Below are 26,060 nucleotides of genomic sequence, written 5' to 3'. Positions count from 1 at the left end.
ACGTGATTCTTTCGTGCGACACACCGTCTCATGATGGTGAACAAATGTGCCAAATGATTTTAAAATCTCATAATGAATGACATAGTTATAGCCCAGACAAGCTCATTTATGGCTATTTTTTACCTTTGAACTCAAAGTGTGACCTTGACCTTGTAGATATATAGACGTAATTTTTTTGCGCGACACACCGTCTAATGATGGTTAACAAATGTGCCAAATGATTTTAAAATCTCACAATGAACGACAAAGTTATGGCCCGGACAAACTTGTTCCGCCCGCCCGCCAGCCCGCCAGCCCGCCAGCCAGCCCGCCAGCCCGCCAGCCAGCCAGCCAGCCCGCCCGCATTCGCCAATCTAATAACCAGTTTTTTCCTTCGGAAAACCTGGTTAAATATTCATTCTTTTTTACTATAAGAATTTGAATATTAAATAAGCAAAACGGAAATAAAGAAAATTACAATAAAACCCTTTAATAAACTAGGTATGATCAACCAATGCTAACCCTGCTACTTATTATGATGGCTTTGCTACTTCTTCCAAATACCACTACTTCTACATAAACGAACTCGTTATAATTATGCAAGATTTATTTGTTTGCGCCTGAGAATCAGTCAGTAATTGGATTTCGTTCAATGGTGTTTAATTAATTCAATTAATCATAATTAATATCATTAGAAGCATCATATGATATTAATTTACTTACAGTTCAGATAGAAAGTAACAGGTATATCCATCTCCATCGTCTGATCTTTCAGAGGTCGGATTTTCTTATTATATTTTTGTGTCGTGAATAATAGCGTAATGACATCATTGACGTCCGAACCGCTTTGACCCACAGTAAGCCCGATCGTTAAAAAACAATGCAATGCCAACGTTCCTCTGATACCGGAAAACATGGTGATACTTTGAAAATTTGAGCCACAAACAAACTTCTATGTCACCTATATTAAACATTATTTTTATGTTGTCAATTACATTGTGTATTCCTTTATAGTTTGATATCCGTTATGACACAATTGCATTCATTATACCAATCGTTTGAAATGACTATTTCTTTAAACGAACCGTGCTCTGTGAAAAGGGGGTTAAATGCATGTGCGTAAAGTGTTTCCCCAGATTAGCATGTGCAGTCCGCACAGGCTAATAAGGGACGACACTTTCCGCTTTTTGATATTTTATGTTTAAATTAAGTTAGAGACTTAGCAAAAATCGAATTTAGATGGAAAGTGTCTTCCCTCATTAGCCTGTGCACAGGTTAATCTGAGACGACAATTTACGCACATGCATTAAACCCCCTTTTCACAGAGCACGACTAACTATTTTGACAATACAAATCAGCCGACAACCCACTACGCCTGTCCTCTCACGAATAGCAAGTTGCAGTTGTCATTTGATATATTATAATCGATGACATGTTCTGTATTACGGAATACCGTTACCGACAGTGCGACAGTACGAGAGTACGATGGCGACCATGCGATAGTACGATGGCGACAATGCGATAGTACGATGGCGACAATGCGATAGTACGATGGCGACAATGCGATTGTACGATGGCGACAATGCGATTGTACGATGGCGACAATGCGACAACGCAATATTACGATGACGAGAGTGCTATAGTATGATGACGTCAGTGCGACAATATGATGGCGAAAGTGCGATAGTACGATAACGACAATGCGATAGTGCGATAATACGATAAGGCCAGTGCGACGATACGATGGCGACAGTGCGATAATACGATGACGACAGTGCGACAATACGATGGCGACAGTGCGATAGTACGATGGCGACAATGCGATAGAGCGATAATACGATGACGACAGTGCGACAATACGATGGCGAAAATGTGATAGTACTGTGGCGACAATGCGATTATACTATTGCGACAGTACGATATGACTTTCGCATTGTCGCCATCGTACTATCGCGTTGTCACATTGTCGCCATCGTACTATGTCATTGTCGCCATCGTACTATCGCGTTGTCGCATTGTCGCCATCGTACTATCGCATGGTCGCCATCGTAATATCGCATTGTCGCCATCATACTTTCGCACTGTCTTCATCTGGATTTTAATGTGTAACCACGATGGCACTTACAGTATTCCGTAGTATTGCACCAACTGTAATTTATCAGGTGAAGTAAAACCTGCGTAGGAAGACATTAACGGTATTCTACCGTCTACATATGGATTTTAAATCCAGAGGGGTTTCTATTTTAACTTGTGTACTCGTAAATTAATTCTCTCTAGGATTATTTTGGATAAGCTAAATGTGTTTTAAAGAAATATTGAAACACGGCTAAATTGTTTATGATATACAAACTGCCATGAAATGTCAGAATACCTGATGGCTGAAATTTCCGGAAACAAATGTTTACAACAATAAAAGGCTATTTTATTTCAGACGAAAAAAAATCAAGTTCAAAAGACATATACGTAAAATTTGCAAATATTTTTTGGACACAGTGCTTAATTATTGTATCTGATCTTGACTTTGGAACTTTTGGGGTAAAACACAGCATAATATACATATATTATATATTATTACTTAATAATATAATATACACAATATAATATCTCAATTTTGTTCTAGCTCCCCGTGAAGACCAAAGGACGCGGAGAATGCGCTGTTAGGTTATCAACAAGTAATATCCAATTATTGAGCTCCTCTTCACGATAAAATACATATACAAAAATAGCATTTAAACAGCGATTTCATTTGACATTGATTCACGTACGCAAACGAATAACAATTCACATATTGCAAAACACATCACAAAAGACACGCATTCATACTTTTCTATCGTGTGCACAACTCAGATTGTCTTAAAATACAATGTAGAACGAAGTTTGAACTTTACAGATATACAAAACACATATAAAAAAAGTAATTTCCAACAAGTAGCTTGTAACCAGTAGTTTGTATGTTGTAGTTAAAGTACTCTTTTATTTTAGACAGAATAAATAAATATGCATACGTACATAGTAAACCAGTTTCACACTCCGCCCCAAATTTGTTGTTCGTTGTTTGCTCAAGAGTCGCTCCCATCATCATGCCCAATAGAAAACCATTGATACAAATACTATTTTATCTCAAGTATAATAACAAGGTTCCTTACAAGAACGCAGACAATTGATTGAATGATAAAATGGAATTCTTAAGTGAAATGTCCGGCTTCCAAATGTTGAATTGAGGCTGTAAGTAAATATATTGATAACATTCATGTTTAGGCGCTAGTAGTTTCATATTTTATTTAAGTGACACAAAGCTTATACATATACTTATTATTATATACAATTTCAAATCAAACAGTACTACCCAGTCATCAAATGGCTTACATATCACTAATTAGACATGGATAAGTGTAGCCGTCTAATGTCTGTTAAAGAGTATGTGGTGTGAGTGGTGTTAGTGTTTGTAATTACTTGTTTCTTAGCTGGAAGGAAAAGAGGTGGGTGGATGGTTGTTTAGATGGCAGAATGTTAATGATGATATTGGTGAGTAAATACGTGAATATATAGAGAATATATGGTTGGTGACTTTTGATAGCATGTGATATAAGACGAGTCTGATATGGCGTAGGAAAAGGCGAGGCTTGCCGAGCCTTTTCACACGCCATATCGGACGAGTCTTATATCACATGATATCAAAAGTCACCAACCATATATTCTATTTATTATGCCACATTTTAAAGTAAATAAGAAAATATTCACAAAATAAACAAAAACAAACAACCGCTAAATTCATTGATAAATATGCAAATTAGTAGCAACCTGATTACATCCGCTAGCGTCTATGCATATATATTTAACATAAAAAAAATAGTTCGAAAGTAAGCAACAATCATTCAAATTTAAACGCACATAATACAAAAACTAAAGCGAGAAATCGAAACTTAAAAGAACAATTTCTGCACTAAAAACACAATACCATATATATTTTACAATAACACATTCGACATGTACTTCCAAGAGTACACACCAACCGCTATTTTCAAAGCGAATGTGTAGAGTGAAAATTTCAAACAATAAATACAATTATCAAATGGAACGGGATTTAAACGTAGTGTGCAATTTGGAAGTGATAAGAGTGATTTATTTTTCAACTTGTCCATCTCCGTAATATACGTTTAGTTGTGAGATGTTCACAGTTTTCCCAAAAAAACAGGCAGGCCTTCACGTGCGAAATCAAAGTGGGTGGGGAACGTGTATTTCGAGTCGCTGGAACTTCATAATGAAGCTGCTTTTGTGCAATATTCAGCGACGTTACCAGCTGTGTGTTAGACGAAACGAAAATGCTTTGGTTTTGCATCGTGTTTTGAGACTGTCAGGGTGACATGATGGATTAATTGCTGTTTGACTGACAATAAATGAACATGTTTGTGTTTGGAGATTGCTGAGGTTAATATCTTCACAATTGGGAAATCACAACATAAGTTGACTGCCAGTTTGACCACTGATCTGCATAATATCAGTGGGAGAGCATGCTGAATCCCGCAGCTTCTGCACCATATGTTTCCTGGCCGAGTGGTTGGTAAGTTTCATTGTTATGTATGCATGCTTAAACACACATGTTTCATTATTTGTGCCATTTTTTACACCCATTCTCATGCTGATGAACCAATGATCAGTGCCAGTTGTTCTACTGTCGCGAACTGTTTATTCAAAATTGTGGAAAAATGAGTTGCGCACTGTTCGAAATTGTGAAAAAATGAGACACGCACTGTACCAAAATTTGAAAAAATGAGTCGCGCACTGTTCAAAATTGTGGGAAACATTAGTTGCCCACTGTTCATTATGATTTCAAAATTGTGGAAAAATGATTCGCACACTTTTCATAAATTAAATTTTGAAAAAACGAGTCACACGCTGTACAAAATTTGTAAAATGAGTTGCTCACTCTTCAAATTTTTGCAAAAAAATAAGTCATGCACTGTTCATTCAAAATTGTGGAAAAATGAGTTGCGCACTGTTCAAAATTGTGAAAAAATCATGTCACGTGCTGTACAAAATTTGGAATAATCATTTGCGCACTGTTCAAAAATGGGGGACAATTTTGTGGGGCACTATTCATTCAAAATTACAAAAAAATAAGTCACAAACTCTTAAATTGTGAAAACACATGAGTTGCGCATTGTTCAAAATTTGTAAAAATGAGTCGCGCACTGTTCAAAATTTGGAAAAAAAAGGAGTCGCGCACTGTTTATTCAACATGGTGAAAAAATGAGTCGCGCACTGTTCACAATTTTAAAAAATGAGTTGCACACTGTTCAAAATTGTGAACAAATTGAGTCACGCACTGTTCATAAAAAAATGCACTGTTGAAAACTGTGAACAAATGAGTTGTGCGCTGTGCAACTTTTTTGAAAACATGTGTCGAAAACTGTTCAAAATTGTGTCGCCCACAGATCAACATTGTGAAAAATGAGTTGCAAACTTTTTTTAAATTGTGAAAATTTGAGTCCCGAACTTTTTTAAATTGTAAAAATTTGAGTCGCAAATTTCTCAAATTAGGAAAACAAACACATATTCCCTTAATAAGCAAAAAAAGCCCCGAGTTTAAATAAAAATATTTTAAGTTAAAAGAAATTCTTAATTATTTTTATATAAAGTGGAGTTTATACATTTTCATTTTGTATTAATAATATTGTGTCTATTAAAGTTGCAATTTGTTCAAGTTGTGCCATAAAAATGTTATTAAAACACTCTATTTTGAAATGTTATCTCCTGTTGGATTTGTTTTATTTTATTATAAATATGAAATGTTTTTCTTTTAATGGCAGAAAGTTGCGACCACACATTCCATGGGTGATGATATCTACCAAAATTCTTGGCGGCACAGTTCTACCCTTGTCAGTTGCACTTCTCCGAGTTTTTCTCTGCCTCTCAACCAACTCGAGATATCCCCCCCCCAACTGCATCCCGGCACAGCTTCACATCAACCCATCTAATTAATTTGTCGGAAAGGTAATACTTTTTTGTCGACAAATTTATTTTTGAGAGTATTTATGTAATTGTTTTATCTGAACATGTCATAAATCTATATGTCACTATATTTATAAAGTTTCAATTTTAATGCAAATTATATATCTGGATTTTTATTTTTAACCCTTTGCATGCTGGGAAATTTGTCGTCTGCTAAAATGTCGTCTGCTGAATTTGTAAAATAAGCATTTTCTTCATTTTTTTCAACGATTACTATCAGAATAGCAAACAGTTTGGATCCAGATGAGACGCCACGTTTTGTGGCGTCTCATCTGGATCCAAACTGTTTGCAAAGGCCTTCAAAATTCGGTTCAAGCACTGAAAGGGTTAAAGCAGTTATGCAATGAATGTTTGATGCTGTTTTTTCTTCTAAAGGAATCTTTATTTTATTTTCAGGTTGACCACACAAATTTCCTGTTTGGTTGTGGAGATAGAATCATTTTTTGTGTGAAAGTTTGATTTCAGACACTTAAAAATAATGAAATTGTCATGTATTATTAGGCATGGCAGGCATTAGCAAAGCATCTCAATCAAGTATTAATTATTTTACTTTGTCAATGTTAATTCTTTGTGTATGCTATTCACCTGTTTGCCTTGCTTTTTATAAGAATGACACAAAAAAGGAAAGCATTTGTAAAGTATTAGTTAATTTTTTTTATATAATCTTAGACGAGATGTTTAGTGAATATTTGTCATAAATTCTTCTTTAACTTGATCAAATCTGTCATATTTTATTTAAAACGTGTTAAGTATATTTGTGTTACGTTTTAAATGTTTATCATTACTGTTTTAAATTGTGTTCATCTGCAGCCAATGAATGGTAGGCTAGCGGTGCACATTTGTATTTGTTTAATTTTTTTCGATTGATTAATGCTCATTTAATTTATATTTCCCTATAGATATATACTAAATAAAGTGTTAGTTTTGTTAAAAAAAAACAACTTATTGTTTATTAATGTTATAACTTCTGAATAAAATATGAATCGCTGTTTGTTTCCATTTAAATCAAAGGAGCGACATACCGCGCCTACAAAAATGTAGTTCTCAGAATGGGCGGGGCTAAAACATGGAACGCTAAAAAAAATCATTGAGTAAACCAAATATGGGCGGAGTTTTAAAACGGATATTGATGGGCGGAGCTTAAAAATGTTATCGGATGGGTATCCGATAACACTTTAAAATATCATGTCAGCGTCTCCAACGTAAATGCGCTGTCGTGGCATAATAAAATATTGATGTACACACGGTGACGTTGGTATTGTGTCTGATTGACGGACAATACTTTTCAGAAAATAATTAACTATGATAATTAGTGGAAGTGCTTATATTTAAACTATATTTCAAACGCAATTTGAATTTAAATGAATTCTTACTTAAAATGTTTTCGTTTTTATTTCAAACGAAAACATTCATCTAATTATTTGCCTGCATAGTATCATATATCAATTCATTTTCTTCTAAGCTGTCATAACGGAATTACGCTTCCTTTTACAGCAAATCGTATTATCAAAAATTTATCAATTTATTATCGCGTAAGGCTGAAGCTCTTTTATATTCTTTTTGTCAGGCATGTAATTAAACATTGAACGTAATTCGGTTATTGATTTTGCAACAAATTATCATTTCCTCGTGCCTAATTAAAGAGTTATATTTCTACAATTGTGTAAACATAGTAATGAAAACGGTAGGTAATTAAACTGCATTACAGTACTTTAACCAAAAAACATCAACAGCATGGTACATCAAGATCGGAACACCCTTGCTGAAAACCCCAGATCTTGGCTGTACCATAATTGAAGAGCGTGAGCAAGTTTGTGTTAAACGTTATACCACTACAATCGCAACCACTTCGGTAAGAATTGATTGTCAACGTTTACCAAATAAATAATAAGCTTTATTACATTTATATCGTTTTTTCATGAATATGCTATTGCATATTTATCATACATTCCTAGACCTACATACACTTTTTTGCGATGTTAGTGAAAACCAATAAATGTTTTGGATTGATTTAAAAGTACATGTAAAATGGGCTTCGAGTAAAACTGAACGTTAGCATTTACACTGCAATGCAATGAAACATAAAAACGGAATGTTAACTATCGTTCATGAAATTAATTTCAAATTTGTTAATTTTCGGATTTTTTAAAATTCGTCAGTATAGTGTTAAAACTTAAACCTGGTAACATTTGCTCGTTAAGGAAGGTGCTGACATCAATACTCACGTTCATTTCATTCAATAGTTTATAGCTGTTGCCGCTTTAAGTCAATTAACTGAATTGCGGCTGCTGATACACACAATGAGCATAATAGCTGGCGACAATAATCATAAATTGGTCGCAACTCATGCAAAGCGAAGTCTTCTTGAAATGTAGAATCGTTGACACCGAAGATACTTATTTATTTAAGTGCAGTGGATCAGACAAAATGAAAGACGAGATGAAACACTGTTTGTGTTTAATTAATCATTTCAACACTATGTTTGTTTGATTTATCATCGAACCGTCGTTGATTAATAGACCATATTATGTTTAGTGTGTGCTTTGAAAACAATGTTAACAATATATAAAGTTCTATAATTATTAATCGTATTCTCATGAGAAAGTAATTTAGCTATTCCTGGGTCTATGTGAAGAGAGCGTTTAAATTTCTATAGCGCCTGTCCGTTTTTGACGATAGTCTGAAACTATAATATCGTGTTTTTGTTTGGTCGCCGGCGACCTCAAAAGAAGCAGCAGAATAATTGTTTTGTCAATATTACTATTCGTTATATAACTATAAATCAAATTATGTAAAATGAATGGAAGACTCTAATTTAACAAATATCTTGACGCGCACACATATTCATGTGTCTGGCCGAATAGTTGTATTACAGTTTGAAAAAAATCTTATGGATAACATTAGTAGATCACAATAGAAGTAACAACAACTGTAAAGACAGAACGGGTTGTACTATCGTTATTCAAATTTTCTTCATAATTCAAATGCGAGTGATGGAAATACTGCATTCATCCGTTTTCAAGGGGAACCCCCGCATAAATTAAATGATGATTTAGAATATTGAGGATATAGTTCTAGTTAGTGATTTTTCTGTGACAATATTTCAACCAGCAGAGCAATATTTTACGTGCGTTTCCAGGCTGCGATATGCAGATAAAGCCCATGGTATGCGACGAAATCATAGAAAAAACATATTCGAATAGATAATTGTATTTCTCATATAAAGCCCGGAATATAGAATGTTATCGTTCACGATCATGTGTCAAGAATCTGGAGTATAAAGGATTTTTCAATTTAATCTCGTGTGTAGAATATTTCTATCATGACACCCAACCATTTGTTGAATTAAACTAACTTGTTTACTATATGGATATTAAATAACATTTAATGACATATTGATAATGCCCTTTTAGTTTAGTGTGAACCGAACAGATAAAGTAATAGTGCCAAAATTGTAATATGTAATTTATAATATGATATGTCTGAATGCTAGTTGTTTTCATATAATTTAGTAAGTTCGTTTTAAATTTCTTATTTAAATTTTACCATAGACTTCGTATGATCTGTATACATAATTTTGAATATTTCCTTAGTAATAAAATATCTTGTATTCATATTACATCGCCAGTCGCATTAGAGCCCGCCACTATTTGTTTCAATAGTGTATACATATATTCGTTTAATTACCAAGAAAGTCCTGACACTAATGTAATAGGCAAGAATGCGAAAGTACTGAAACTCTTCATGTAATCCTTTTAGCAACGGAATTCGTAATGCAAAAGTTGTTTCAAACAATTATTATGAAAAATGGGGATATATTATATATTAAATTGCTTATGAGATGCATCTATTAACTATGTGGTAATCCAAACAGCCCAAACCCTTATGATGAAATTGCTTTGGTGCTCGGTGACTTCCGGCTATTACAAATATAACCATAGAACTGAGTAAGGTCCGTGTTTAAAACATATTCACAGCAAAATTTCCAAGGGAGCCAAGATATCGATCCAATTGTCATCTTAAAAACTTTATGTTACACTACAATTAGATTTAACGTGCCCTCTTGGTTATTTCCTTATTTCCCTAAGTCACCGCCGATTGTGTCTTATATTCCAGTGGTCGCAAAACTATTTGAAAAACTGATAATGAAACGCATCGAAAAAATATCAATATGGTCTTGACTCAATATACTACACTTCAAGTTACAGAAAACTTCAAAATGGTACCAAACATGCTACAAGCGGCTCGCGACTACTGCTGCAAAGGTGGAAGAAGCGTGTTATTTTGACGCTCAGTCCGCCTTCGACAAAGTCTGGATCAACGGGCTGATTTACAAACTCTACCATATTGGAGTTTGTGGAATGTTGCACCGAGTTATCTTTGAGTCACTAATAAACTACACCAGTCGCGAACTCTCACACGGATTTGTCTCGGAACCTTACCCGATCGAACTAGGCTAACGGCAGCGCAGCATATGTGCTCCATTTTTTTCACATCATCTACATAAATGACATAATGACCAAACTCATGACATCCCCACAAGATCGGCGACCTCTCTTTATGTTCCCCAACCCAAGCTGATGACTTGGTACTCGTTTCGATATCGCGCCACGGCTTAAACGAATTGCAAGAAACACATATGCCAACAACTGGCGCTTTTCATAGAACGCTTTCAAATGTGCATTAATGACCATGGACCGAAAAAGGACCAAAGCAGAACCCCCACTCAAGATTACATACGACTCAAAAACCAATACCTGAAGCGTCAGACGATCCGTGGCAAATACTATACGCCATCGACACTGTAAAACAGACAATTAGAGACACGATCCTTCCCCTCTCCCAGAAAGTGTCCGGAAGGACCGGAACAAGCCCAAACACCGCAATTAAGCTGTACATCACTGTTGCAGTCATTCCCAAAACGCTGTTTGGCTGAGAACTGTGGAACTGTATCTAAAATACCGACAAGCAACAACTAGAGATATCCCATCACCTCTGTTTGAAACGTGCCTAAGGTCCCCCCATCTAACGCGTTCGGACATGATGCTCGGCCTTGCGGGAATGACATCCATCGAAACGCAAATCGATCGTCACAAGTAAGCGTTCCTTTACCCACTATTCCAGGCCCCAACAGACGAATCGTGTCATAAACTAATAATTTTAAGACTGTGTCAGTTTGATTTGTGCGAAAAAACGGCTTCATTCCTGTTATAATGAAAATACAAATTGAAGACTATCTTATGTGCACTAAAGCCAACAGTGTACTTCCGTCAATAGAGAAATGGAAATCTGTTTTTAAAATGTTAGTGCACCAACAAGAAATCAGACGATGGCGAAAATCCGCCCAGACAGCCTTTCGCTCATTAAGTTCCTGTCTCGGTTGTGCTGCACACAAAAACATCTGAACTACCCAATTTATATTCAAAGTGCACACACTAGCACATGCGCAGCGAAGTGGTTCATGCAGTTTTGCGTATCCCCCTAAATACTCGCATACATGTCAAAACACGTTCAAAGAAACAGTACGGTCATGAAGAGCATCACTGCACGAACAATCAAAACACACGGCAACACTGGTGATATTCATCATGTGAATGATTGATTACGTCATAACATACATCATGCATATAGAACTCTACCTATAGTTCTTGATTAACTCCACAGGTGGTTAGCGTGTGGCTATGATATTAATTAGTGAAAACATCATTTTGAATGATAAATAATCATATTATAACGAAAAATTAACTTTTCTGAAAAAAATTCACTATCAAATATATATATAACAAGGTATGCAACTCAAAATCACCCCAAAACGGGGTGCATCGCTTTAAACAGCCATATCTTCATCAATTGTGCAGCGATTTTCACGATCTCGGTCTTATTCAATGCGGAAATGAATTTCCTTTTCATTTTACAAATTTACATTTTCCTCCCAGTTAAACTGAAAACATAATTTTATGCCCCGAAGAAGGGCATATAGTGATCGCACTGTCCGTCTGTCAGTATGTCCGCGCAGCCACGAGTGAAAAAATACATTTTCTATGATCACGAGTGAATTAAAATCGATATTCCACCGAATCCAACAAATTTTTTGTTTTTATTTTATGCTTTTTTTCCCCGTTTATATACATTGTTTAAGAGTTTATATACATTGTTTAAGAGTTCTACTTTGTTATGATCATCTGCTGAAGTTTCGTCATCATCGGCATCATCCTCGTCCTACTAAACATCATGACCATTTTCAAAATAATATGTGAAAAACGTCTTTTGAGGCCTCATTTTAACCATATTAACTGCGACTAATGCTGATGATGATGCTACTTCTTTTACATACTGATACATCTATTTATAAGAACGGATGTTACATTTAGAATTTTTAGAAAACATATTTTATTGTGTCGAAGGCGACACTTTGAATGATTGAATTTCGTTAAATGCTTAACATAAATTTAAAAATTTCATTCTTTTTGACTATAAGAATTTGAATATTAAATAAGCAAAACGGAAATAAAGAAAATTACAATAAAACCCTTTAATAAACTAAGCATGATTAACCACTGCTGACCCTGCTACTTATTATGATGGCTTTGCTACTTCTTCCAAATACCACTACTTCTACAGTAACGAACTCGTTATAATTATGCACGCTTAATTTGTTTGCGCCTGAGAATCAGTAAGTAAGTGGATTTCGTTCAATGGTGAATTGGATGCCTTAAAACCCTGGAGAGTTTTAATTATTTATGAATATTTGAATGGGCGTTCAACTGAATTATACTTTTATCGTAATCATCAGAGCTCAACAAAGATTTAAAAGGTTTCCAATTAGAAACATGTAATCACGAACGAATGTGTATGTCCCTCTGTGCGTGTACACAATAGCAAAATAAGTTTCAATGGGGTTGACGATTGTATAGCATAGACTTTCTATTATAATTTCGAGCTAAGTGGATCCTCAATGAAGTGTATCTTTGACAATACTTTAATTTAAGTTCAGGTGAGAGTTTGCATTTGTTTAAGACCTATATTTAACGCTTGTTAGCGTTTTGCCATCAGAATAGCAAAAGAATGCATGGGTATATACATTAAATAAAAATGCGAACAAACAATTCTGACTCAGAACAGCTTTTTTAAAGTTTCGTTTGTTAAATTTAATTTAATCGAAATTCAATTTGGTACAATAAGAAAACTTATAAATTAATTAGAATCTTTAATATGAGATTATATTTCTATTTAAAAAATTAATTATTAATACGAATAATTAATTATATTGATTCGAAGTAATTAATGTAGTTGTAAAATTGGTATTAAAATAAAAGTAGCAGAGGAGTTTAAAAGAAAAGAATGATACTAGTAGCAGTAGTAGAAGTATGATGATGATTTTAATTATGCTGATAAACAAAAATGGCAAAAAAATTACGATGATGATGATGATGATGATGATAATGATGATGATGATATTGATGATGATGATGATGATGATAATGATGATGATGATGATGATGATGATGATGATGATGATGATGATGATGATGATGATGATGATGATGATGATGATGATGATGATGATATGATGATGATGATGATGATGATGATGATGATGATGATGATGATGATGATGATGATGATGATGATGATGATGATGATGATGATGATGATGATGATGATGATGATGATGATGATGATGATGATGATGATGATGATGATGATGATGATGATGATGATGATGATGATGATGATGATGATGATGATGATGATGGAATGATGATGATTATGGTAGTGGTTATGATTATGATGATGATAATGATGATGGGTACGATGATGACTATGACGATGATGATGATGGTGGTGGTGGAGTTGTTGATGATGATGATGCTGATGCTGCTGCTGCTGCTGCTGATGATGATGATGTTGGTGATGGAGATGTTGTTGATGATGTTGTTATTGTTGTTGTTGTTAATGATGATGATGATGATGAGGAGGAGGAGGAGGTGGAGGAGGAGGAGGAGGATCATGATTATGATGATCGTGATTATTTTGATGTCGGAGCTGCTGCTGCTGACGATTATTATAATTATTATTATTATTATTTATTTTTGTATATTATTTATATTATTATTATTATCATTATTATTTTTATCATTCATTGTATTATTCTTATCATTATTATCAATTGTATTATAATTAATATCATTAAAAGCATCATATGATATTAATTTACTTACAGTTCAGATAGAAAGTAACAGGTATATCCATCTCCATCGTCTGATCTTTCAGAGGTCGGATTTTCTTATTATATTTTTGTGTCGTGAATAATAGCGTAATGACATCATTGACGTCCGAACCGCTTTGACCCACAGCAAGCCCGATCGTTAAAAAACAATTCAATGCCAATGTTCCTCTGATACCGGAAAACATGGTGATACATTGAAAAGTTGAGCCACAAATAAACTTCTATGTCACCTATATTAAAAATTATTTTTATGTTGTCAATTACATTGTGTATTCCTTTATAGTTTGATATCCGTTATGATACAATTGCATTCATTATACCAATCGTTTGAAATGCCTATTTCTTTAAACGAACCGTGCTCTGTGAAAAGGGGGTTAAATGCATGTGCGTAAAGTGTTTCCCCAGATTAGCATGTGCAGTCCGCACAGGCTAATAAGGGACGACACTTTCCGCTTTTTGATATTTTATGTTTAAATTAAGTAAGAGACTTAGAAAAAATAGAATTTAGATGGAAAGTGTCTTCCCTGATTAGCCTGTGCACAAGTTAATCTGAGACGACAATTTACGCACATGCATTAAACCCCCTTTTCACACAGCACGACTAACTATTTTGACAATACAAATCAGCCGACAACCCACTACGCCTGTCCTCTAACGAATAGCAAGTTGCAGTTGTCATTTGATATATAATCGATGACATGTTCTGTATTACGGAATACCGTTACCGACAGTGCGACAGTGCGATAGTACGATGGCGACCATGCGATAGTACGATGGAGACAATGCGATAGTACGATGGCGACAATGCGATAGTACGATGGCGACAATGCGATTGTACGATGGCGACAATGCGATTGTACGATGGCGACAATGCGACAACGCAATATTACAATGACGACAGTGCTATAGTATGATGACGTCAGTGCGACAATATGATGGCGAAAGTGCGATAGTACGATAACGACAATGCGATAGTGCGATTATACGATGACGCCAGTGTGACGATACGATGGCGACAGTGCGATAATACGATGACGACAGTGCGAAAATACGATGGCGACAGTGCGATAGTACGATGGCGACAATGCGATAGAGCGATAATACGATGACGACAGTGCGACAATACGATGGCGAAAATGTGATAGTACTGTGGCGACAATGCGATTATACTATTGCGACAGTACGATATGACTTTCGCATTGTCGCCATCGTACTATCGCGTTGTCACATTGTCGCCATCGTACTATCGCATTGTCGCCATCGTACTATCGCGTTGTCGCATTGTCGCCATCGTACTATCGCATGGTCGCCATCGTAATATCGCATTGTCGCCATCATACTTTCGCACTGTCGCCCTTTGGATTTTAATGTGTAACCACGATGGCACTTACAGTATTCCGTAGTATTGCACCAACTGTAATTTATCAGGTGAAGTAAAACCTGCGTAGGAAGACATTAACGGTATTCTACCGCCTACATATGGATTTTAAATCCAGAGGGGTTTCTATTTTAACTTGTGTACTCGTAAATTAATTCTCTCTAGGATTATTTTGGATAAGCTAAATATGTTTTAATTAAATATTGAGACACGGCTAAATTGTTTATGATTTACAAACTGCCACTTAGTTTATACATATACTAATTATTATATACAATTTCAAATCAAACAGTACTACCCAGTCATCAAATGGCTTACATATCACTAATTAGACATGGATAAGTGTAGCCGTCTAATGTCTGTTAAAGAGTATGTGGTGTTAGTGGTGTTAGTGTTTGTAATTACTTGTTTCTTAGCTGGATGGAAAAGAGGTGGGTGGATGGTTGTTTAGATGGCAGAATGTTAATGATGATATTGGTGAGTAAATACGTGAATATTATGTTGATGTACACACGGCGACGTTGGTATTGTGTCTGATTGACTGACAATACTTTTCAGAAAATAATTCACAATGATAATTAGAGAAAGTGCTTATATTTAAACTATATTTCAAACGCAATTTGAATTTAAATGAATTCCTACTTAAAATGTATTCGTTTTTAGTTCAAACGAGCATTCATCTAATTATTTGCCTGCAGAGTATTATATATCAATTCATTTTCTTTTAAGCTGTCATAACGGAATTACGCTTCCTTTTACAGCAAATCGTATGATTAAAAATTTATCAATTTATTATCGCGTAAGGCTGAAGCTCTTTTATATTCTTTTTGTCAGGCATGTAATTAAACATTGAACGTAATTCGGTTATTGATTTTGCAACAAATTATCATTTCCTCGTGCCTAATTAAAGAGTTATATTTCTACAATTGTGTAAACATAGTAATGAAAACGGTAGGTAATTAAACTGCATTACAGTACTTTAACCAAAAAACATCAACAGCATGGTACATCAAGGTCGGAACACCCTTGTTGAAAACTATGGCGCACCAAATGTATCGAAACTTTAACTTCTGCTCGAGCAGAAAAAAATGCTGCTCGAGCAGCATGTTGCTGCTCGAGCAGCAATTTACTGGTCGAGGAGCATTTAAATGCTGCTCGAGCAGCAAAATTCCTGCTCGCGCAGTAATATGCTGCTCGAGAAGCATTTATTTTTAGAATAAGCCATTGAACCCGTCAGCCAATCAAATTTAAGCTTACAAACGGACGACATAAGGGGGCACACTACAGTTTTTCACAAATCGGCTACTGGCTGCCGGGGTGGGGGCACTGTCCGTCCTCACAGCTAACACAACGTCTACACCTGAAATTATACAAAACATATCTTCAGTATTGTTGGGGGTATGTCTTCCAGAAAATACATGGATAGCCATGGTGCACCCACTTGCTGTATATTTTTATCATGGAAAATCAGCCAATTTAGGGGTCTGAATGTCACCTGTTTTCGAGGCCATTTCTGTGATTTTCAACACAAATTTACCACTAAACTGCAAATGCCAGTTCATTAAACACTTTCTGCTTTACTGCATCACTAACCAGATATTTGACCGACACCGAAGAATCCTAGGGTCATCCACGCGGTTTTTTGCAGAAATTCAGTTGAGTGGAGGCACCTTTAAAATTCATGCAAAATTAGCCTTCGGAGCTAGAAACCAGCATGTACGTATTTCATGACCTTGACTGCCCAGCAGACATACTGGCTAGGCACTGGACACATTTTCGAATTCACTAAGCATGCATTTCAAACCACCACCACTCAAATCTGATACTTTAAACTTGTAAAACACTATTATTGCTGCTCAGTTTTATTGTATCCCTATTTATTAGAAATTTCTCCCCTGCCAATTCGACACTAAGGCTCAAAACTGTATAGTGCTACCTTAAGAAACACCATACTATGGTAGAATCAGGAAAGTTGACTATTTTCATGAGGTTTACTCATATATGAGTGTGTACAATAAATTTTAAAATCCTGGGACGACTCGTGTATTTTTTATGCCTTGTTTTCTACACATGATAATTTGGTCATTTTCAGTACTGTTTCCCACTATCTGCAGACTGTACTACTGAGCCAGGAATTGCATTATGTTTGCAAGCAAATTTCAACAAACACTGCATTTTTGTACCCAATCATTTAAAAAATGATGTCCAAATGATAATTAACAGCCAAACACTTCTGATCAATGCATTGGTGCTGAAAAATCCTCAAAAAGCATAGCAAAAAGGTTAATTTTTTGAAAGTTTTTACATATTTTCATTTAAAAAAGCCCATTTAATTACATGATTTACCTTTTCTTATGCAAACCTACCACTGAATTTTCTTCTACAAACAAGCACAGTACTTTGAGTAATGTAAACATTTGATTAAACATGGCTTTGGCTGCCACAATGGACTAAAATGACAATATCTCCCAATGAAAGGGAGGTAATCCAAAAGTTATAGAGATGACCACTGGCCAATCTTAAAAATTAACAAAAATAGATACAGCACAGGGAAAAACAAGAACCTTGGCACTTATCAGATGGGATTAAACAAACCTTTGCACATACAAAGAAAGTATTTTCTGGATTAAACTGGATTAAAAATGATGGGCACACAGGACAAAACAAACTACATAAAAATGCTTGCCAGTAGTGTTCGAACACGTGTGCGAATGGAACTTCAAAATTTAAAGACAATAAAATCAAACGATAGCAATTACTTTGTAACAAGAAGTTCACAGGCTCTTGCTAACATAATTCCGTGTTTCAGCAACGATCATTCAAAGTGCTCAAAAGCGTCTACCGTGTGCCAGCACCACATGTCAAGCATTCGAAAGTACAGCGTAAAACATTTGCCATACGGACAGCACCTTCATCTTTCGAATACGGATAGCAGCCGTCTCAAAGACACTATATCAAGTACTTTTGATACCAAAACACTTCAATATGTAAGCAATCTGTACAATGCAAACAGATGTGAGAGTTTGCACTCGACAATTTTCAACTATGCCCTAAAATTCACATGTTGGAAAAGGAATTTTTCCGGCCTATGCCATTCAGCAACCCATTCTCGAACGCATGGAAAAGACAGAGCCACGTTTATTTTGGCTCGCACTGTCGGTATTAAAGTAAAACAGCATTCACAGATGTACAGGAATTTACAACATATTGACAAACGGAGCACTTATCATTCACGAAGAAAGGAATTCTTTCAATATAAGCAAACCAGATACTTTTTGCGAAAACGGGTTTCAAACCTTCCACTACTGAAAGACTCACTGTATTCATCTCAGCCATCATCTTCAGCTGGGGACCATAGTTATGGAATAAGTTATTAGATCTGTTTGCAATGTGCATATTGACAAAGAACAATCTTCACTAGAAACAAAAACAAGAAATCAGAGATTTAAAACAATGTAAACAGTGATCAACAAACCAGTTACCTTTCACATAATACACTTCGGGTAACCATGATGACCAGTGCATTCTCTTGTCGCCAAGCACTTTTTCGAGAATAATTCACCGATTGGGGCTCATACGACAAATGTTCCACCTTAGTGCACGTTTTGTTGCGACATATATGTGAAACATTCATTGTGTCTGTCATAATCATTGTACCCAAGAAGTGCAAAAAGAACGCAAGCCGGTGTGCGAGGAAATGTATGCGCTTGCCGGCCACTGTGGCTCGCAGCACCCCATATCCATAGCGGTCATGCTCACCCACCCATAACCGACAAGCACCTGCTGCACCTGCACCTCCAGACTTTTGTTCTACAAGGTTTTTTAACCGTTGAACTGTGTGAAAAGAAGGGACACTTGCATAAAATGCACTGGCCATAAGCTATGACTGAAAATGCAAACAAGTATGGATATTAATGCTGTTTTTGTCCATTTTCCCCCCTGGAAAAACCTTACATTTCACTATTGGACTCTCGCTTTAGCACAATAATCTTTGTAAGCAGTTGTAAATTGGTAAATATGGTCAATAAAACTTGTAAAGATCCATTAATGTGCATAAATAAAAAAATGCCAATACCAGACATTGAGTTACCTTCCTTTGTTTGAGCCCTTAGTATGCTGGTGTTAAGTGTTTTCCGATTGGAAATATTGTCGAAAATAAAATGCTGACATGTTCAGCAACATTTTTAAATGCAATTAAATGTTTTTGACAGGACTTGAAAAATTGACACTTTACCTTAAGGGGGCACACTACAGTTTTTCACAAATCGGCTACTGGCTGCCGGGGTGGGGGCACTGTCCGTCCTCACAGCTAACACAACGTCTACACCTGAAATTATACAAAACATATCTTCAGTATTGTTGGGGGTATGTCTTCCAGAAAATACATGGATAGCCATGGTGCACCCACTTGCTGTATATTTTTATCATGGAAAATCAGCCAATTTAGGGGTCTGAATGTCACCTGTTTTCGAGGCCATTTCTGTGATTTTCAACACAAATTTACCACTAAACTGCAAATGCCAGTTCATTAAACACTTTCTGCTTTACTGCATCACTAACCAGATATTTGACCGACACCGAAGAATCCTAGGGTCATCCACGCGGTTTTTTGCAGAAATTCAGTTGAGTGGAGGCACCTTTAAAATTCATGCAAAATTAGCCTTCGGAGCTAGAAACCAGCATGTACGTATTTCATGACCTTGACTGCCCAGCAGACATACTGGCTAGGCACTGGACACATTTTCGAATTCACTAAGCATGCATTTCAAACCACCACCACTCAAATCTGATACTTTAAACTTGTAAAACACTATTATTGCTGCTCAGTTTTATTGTATCCCTATTTATTAGAAATTTCTCCCCTGCCAATTCGACACTAAGGCTCAAAACTGTATAGTGCTACCTAAGCTATCTCTACGGAAACGAAATAGACCGGTGTAGCGTGAATATTGTCAGATCGTGAGATCTGTCACATAAATCGGAAATCTGACGATTTTCACAGTACCCCCGTGAGATTGCTCCGATCAGTCGCCGTGAAAAATTTCAGATCAATGAAAACTAATATTTAACGCAGTGTTGTTTCAATTCAACTTAATTTCGCGTTTTAACAGCTTGCAGTTATTTTCGGACATCTTTTTTCGGACTTTGAACCTAAACACGTTGTTCACAACAAAGATATCAAAACAGTAGTTCTAACACCATGCAAACATTTGAATTTTAAAACGATTTTCGTTTTAAATGTTATATATATCGATGATGTACATGCATTACGTTGTAAAGAAATATGGTAATGCCTGATTTACAGTCATGAGTATTAGTGTTTTAATACAAAGATATAACATTGATTTAAGAAAATATTTTCAGATAATATATATATATATATATATATATATATATATATATATATATATATATATATATATATATATATAATATATATATATATATATATATATATATATATATATATATATATATTATATTATTTCAGCTTTAAAAAGTTAAAAACTGATTATGAACCTAATTCAGTTCCAGAAATGTATAATCCCAATCGCTGTTTTTATCATTATTTTAGCTAATTCACATGAACACTCAATTCAGGAAAACTATTGTATTATATTTCACACAATCATAGTTACCACTATCATCATTTATTTAATCTGTCAATAAGCTCGATTGGTAATTGTCGGTTCGGCTCGGGTAATGCTTTAAAGTACCCCGTGTACTCTTAAGTATACTTTAATGTACCCCGGGTACGCTAAATATACTTAAACGTACTGTCGGTCTGTCTGTCAGTGCAGTCACTCACAAACTTTTCAGGGCTTTATCTCAGAAACTCAATATAAGTTTTCAACATGAAACTTAATAGGTGTATAAATATAGCTGAAGAGAGGTGCCATGCACAAGAACCATAACCCGTCGCTTTCTGAAATAAGAGTTATTGCGCTTTGTTGTTTTTGTATGATGTAACTAGGGCTATATCTCAGATACTATACACGATTTTAACATGAAACTTCATGGGTGTATAATTATCAATGCACAAGAACCATAACCGTATACTTTTTACATGACGGTTATTGCCCTTTCTTGTTATTGTTATTTTATGATGTAACTTTTCAGGGCTATATCTCATTTATAGAACCATGCATAAGAACCATAACCCTTCACTTTCTTAAGTAAGAGTTATTGCCCTTTGTTGTTTTTGTATAATGTAACCTTTCAGGGCTATATCTCAGAAACTATAAATACAAGATTTCAACATGAAATTTCATGGGTGTATAATTGTCAATGAGAATAAATGCCATGCACAAGAAACATAACCCTAGTACATACGTACATGTCTGATGTTACTTTTCAGGACTATATCACAGATACTATACACGATTTAAAGATGAAATTTAATGGATGTTAAGATATCAATGAGGAAGGGTGTCATGCACAATATCTATAACCCTACACTTTCTTAAATAAGAGTTATTGCCAATTGTTGTTTTTTTATGTTGTAACTTTTAAATAAGTGGGATAAGGGTACAACCCTTCAAATAAACTTTTCTGTTAGTTCTGCACCCATCAATAATCAAAATTTATTTGGCGGGGGATATCAATTTAACGAATTTGCTTATTATTGGTCTTAACGTTGAAATGGACTTAATATTTTAAGTAGCATTGAGAATATAAGACACAACAGACTCATCAGTCATCAGTATTAGGTTAGCATATCTTTAGTCGGTTACTGAACTAGAGCAAATATAGTTGAAGTTTACCAGGTGGTCTAAAAGTCCTCACCGCCTAGCAGATAAGTATACAAAGTATTTTAAAACCGGTTCATGAACATGAAATGATAAGTCATTTCCGCCATTGCGATTATTTATTTTAAGTCAATATGTTTTTGGAATCTTAAGGAACTCATTGAAAAATACATCACTACATAAATAAATATCTAGGTCAATTGTGATTCTGTCAAGCAATGATTATCATATCAATTATTATCACCAGAGTTATTCTTTTTTTCTTGCACTTATCATAATCTAACCATCTGCATTATTTTTGCCAAACAGGTGGTTTTTCAATCTGAGCACCACAATCATCAATATTTTTGTGCGGATATAAAGATTTTATAAAAATTTAGGATTATAAAACATTAAGTTTCATTGTGCTGTACTTGTTAAGGAGATGTGTAATACCAACTGGCTACTTCTGTTTTCAGAACTTCATAAGGATTATATTAAAATTTTGTTGAGTTCTCAGATTAATCGAGCCCAAAGCACTTTCTGCTACAAAAACATATTTTCGAGCAACAACACATATTGATATTATACTCTTGGTTTATTAAGACATCAACAATAAGCAACATGTATGCATGAGCACATATAGTAAATATGATTCATATATAAATTAAGAAATGTTACAGTTGAGAAATGCATTTCTCATTGAATCACATGTTATTAAAACCATCATTTTGAATAGAAATTACACATGCAGTAACAACCAGCTGCAAACAAATTGTTTCTTACATGATTACTTATGCATGTCAAGGATAGGAAATTACACACAAGGAATGAAATATTATCAATGTGCAGGTATCAACAGTTGTCTTTGATTTAATCTATCTTGAATAATGCATACTTTTTAACATGAAAATCTCATTTTCCACAAAACACTAAATTAAAAGTAACAGGAAGGTGGTAAAAAATTCATTATTTCAGTTACAAAGCACTGAATTGAAAACTATCGGTACATTCAAGTTATCTGTATAAAACATGGCATCAACTTAAAAATCAGTATAAATGCATGTATCACCTAAAATCCGCAGATGTTGAGTAAGATTGCCTTTTTAAACAAACAATTATAATTTCCCTAAAATGAGTGATTTAACAATATACATAGAACTATCATGAACCATTTTCAACATTTACTTTGTTGTTCTAAAATTTAAATATATATGCAATTTCAAACTATTTATGCAGGTAAACCATGTACACACAAAATTTTAGTGCTCATCTTTACCTTTTTTTTCCACACGCTTTTTTAAAAGCGTGGGGATATTGTGTTTTGCTCCGCCGTCTGTCTATCTGTCCGTCCTGGACACTATTATCTCCTATGCATGTGCAAATAATTCAGGAAAATTTACATAACTTTAATTAAAAATTGTGTCATTTTACATCTACACTTAGTGGTAATTACATATTTTAAATCAAGCACTTAACAAATTTAGAAATAGTTCGCTTCACAGACAATTGGATGAACAGTAAAACTGCCATATTCCATCCTACTGGGGGCATACAAACAAAATTATTTGTAATTTTAAAGTTTTTTTTCATTTTAGTAACCTTTCAATAGGTATTATAAATCTTCTATTGAGCTTCAAGCCTTGCAAGACAATTTAGCTGAACGGAATTAACTGGGGAGGGATATTATGTTTATTGTATTTACTATGTAAAGCAACTTATTTAAACAATAGTTACATCAATTAAGATAAAATTAAGGACCAATATGGGATAAATAATTCATGTTATCAATATTATTATAAAAACAAATAATTGCCAATCACATACTTATCATTTAAAATACTCAAACATACTGAAAGTCTCACAGAATATAACAAACAAGAACAGTCTTCACGGTAATATATTAAAACCACTAGCCCGAATTATGAAGCTTTATCTGAAACAGACAAAAAATGCAATAGCCCGACTATATAATATAAAGAAGTGAAACAGTATTGCACTTTTATCATACACACCTTCGTGGTCATTTATTTATGGCAAGGAACCAATTGCCAAAACGGTACAGCACGGCATAAAAAGGAAACAACATATACACATAGTAGAATAAAGCTGGGGTCAATAAAATTAATATAAATTATTAATTTTAGTAGCCCGAATAACATTTCATCAGTCCGGGGCTGGCGGGCTTATAGTTAGTGTGGAGACTGCAAGAAGGCCTTAAAGGCCCGAATTGGCTAACCTGAGATACAAAGGAACTGACACATTCTGTGCAGCCCAATATAGCATTAGACCAAAATAATGTTCTGACCAAGTTTCAGAAGAGTGAACTATAAATGTAATTTTAAAAAAGCTTACAAGCTTTTACTATAGACATATAAGGATAAATTGCCGACCCGCTGTGGTCATGTTTTTCAACAGACCGGAACCATTTTCGAAATCATCCAGGATATCATTAAAATAAACGGTGTGACCAAGTTTCATGAAGAATGGACCATACATGTGACTTTAAGAGTGTTTACAAGTTTTTACCAAAACAATTATATGGAAAAATGATCCGCCCCCTGGCGACCATGTTTTTCAACCAACTGGAACCATTTCAAACTCAACCAAGATATAGCTTCGACAAATATTCTGACTAAGTTTTATGAAAATCTAAAAATTAATTAGGCCTCTAGTTTGTCAACAAGGTTTTACTAAAGTCATATATAATGGCAAACTACCCCACCCCCTGGCGGCCATGTTTTGCTGGCCAACGGAACCATTTTTAAACTTGTCCAATATATGATCATTTGGACAAACCTTCTGTTCAAGTTTAGTGATGATCGGACAATTAATGTCACGTCTAAAGTGTTAACGAGGTTTTAATAAAGCCATATAAGGTAAAATGCCCCGCCCCATGGCGGCCATGTTTTTTAACCAACCAGAACCATTGTCAAACTCGTCCAAGATACCATTAGGACAAATCTTCTAACCAAATTTAATGGAGATCAAGAAATAAATGTGGCCTCTAGTGTGTTAACAACGCAAATGTTTAGGCCGCACGACACACAACACACTACCTCACCATTAAACAATAATCGTGTTGCTATGTTGAACAGATTTTTTAAAAACATCAAATATTCCCGATTTATTGCAATTTGGGATTTCAATAAAGAAACAAAAGATTGCTACAGAAGGTGTTTTTTTTAAATGCACTTTTTAAACGAACATGGATTAAATAATAAGAAAATTCATTTGAAATTTTGATGAAAGCACATGATTTATGTATTGATAATCGAGAGCGAGACTTGTTATTCTGTATATTATCCATTTACAATTGTTAATATTGGTTAAACTTAAGTATAACTGTTTTCCATTTATATGAACATTGATTTTAATGCATTTTCATGGTGCGAAGAAATTTTCAAACAGTGAATGTGTTTATGCTTTGTAAAATCTGGAAAAGATATAATAAATGGTTGACATTTCTTACACAAGTTGTTTGCGCAAGTCAAGATATTGACAGGGGTCAGGCTTTTCTTTGGTTTAAGATCTATTGTTGATCTAATTTTAAGTGGTTATTTGTTGAAAGAAAGTGTCAAAACAGTGAAAATATGATTAATGCATTTATACTTAAAGACATTTCAATATTAGGCAAGTACATGTATTAAACATGCTTTTACTATACTTATTCTTAATTAACTGAATTTCACAATTTGTACAAGTTCGCAACTTGTTTTTTCAAAATTTTCAG

The 26,060-nt window shown here is 34.8% G+C and overlaps 2 long non-coding RNA genes across 2 annotated transcripts; one reads left to right on the top strand and one right to left on the bottom strand.

Annotated features, from left to right (window-relative positions):
• The first annotated feature begins 4,054 nt into the window (after positions 1-4,054).
• Positions 4,055-6,979, top strand: LOC127866809 (uncharacterized). Its single transcript, XR_008043111.1, has 3 exons — positions 4,055-4,540; positions 5,790-5,973; positions 6,388-6,979. It is a non-coding gene; the product is annotated as an uncharacterized LOC127866809 (long non-coding RNA).
• A 9,425-nt stretch (positions 6,980-16,404) lies between these two features.
• On the bottom strand, positions 16,405-20,601 carry LOC127866812 (uncharacterized). Its single transcript, XR_008043114.1, has 3 exons — positions 20,160-20,601; positions 19,834-19,926; positions 16,405-16,959 (listed from the first exon to the last, which is right to left on the bottom strand). It is a non-coding gene; the product is annotated as an uncharacterized LOC127866812 (long non-coding RNA).
• Between the last annotated feature and the right edge of the window lie 5,459 nt (positions 20,602-26,060).

The sequence above is a fragment of the Dreissena polymorpha genome, chromosome 2, assembly GCF_020536995.1.
Source record: "Dreissena polymorpha isolate Duluth1 chromosome 2, UMN_Dpol_1.0, whole genome shotgun sequence".
Taxonomy (NCBI): Eukaryota; Metazoa; Mollusca; class Bivalvia; order Myida; family Dreissenidae; genus Dreissena; species Dreissena polymorpha.
Note: the sequence above shows the minus strand (reverse complement) of the source record. Positions and strands in the feature narration are given on the sequence as shown.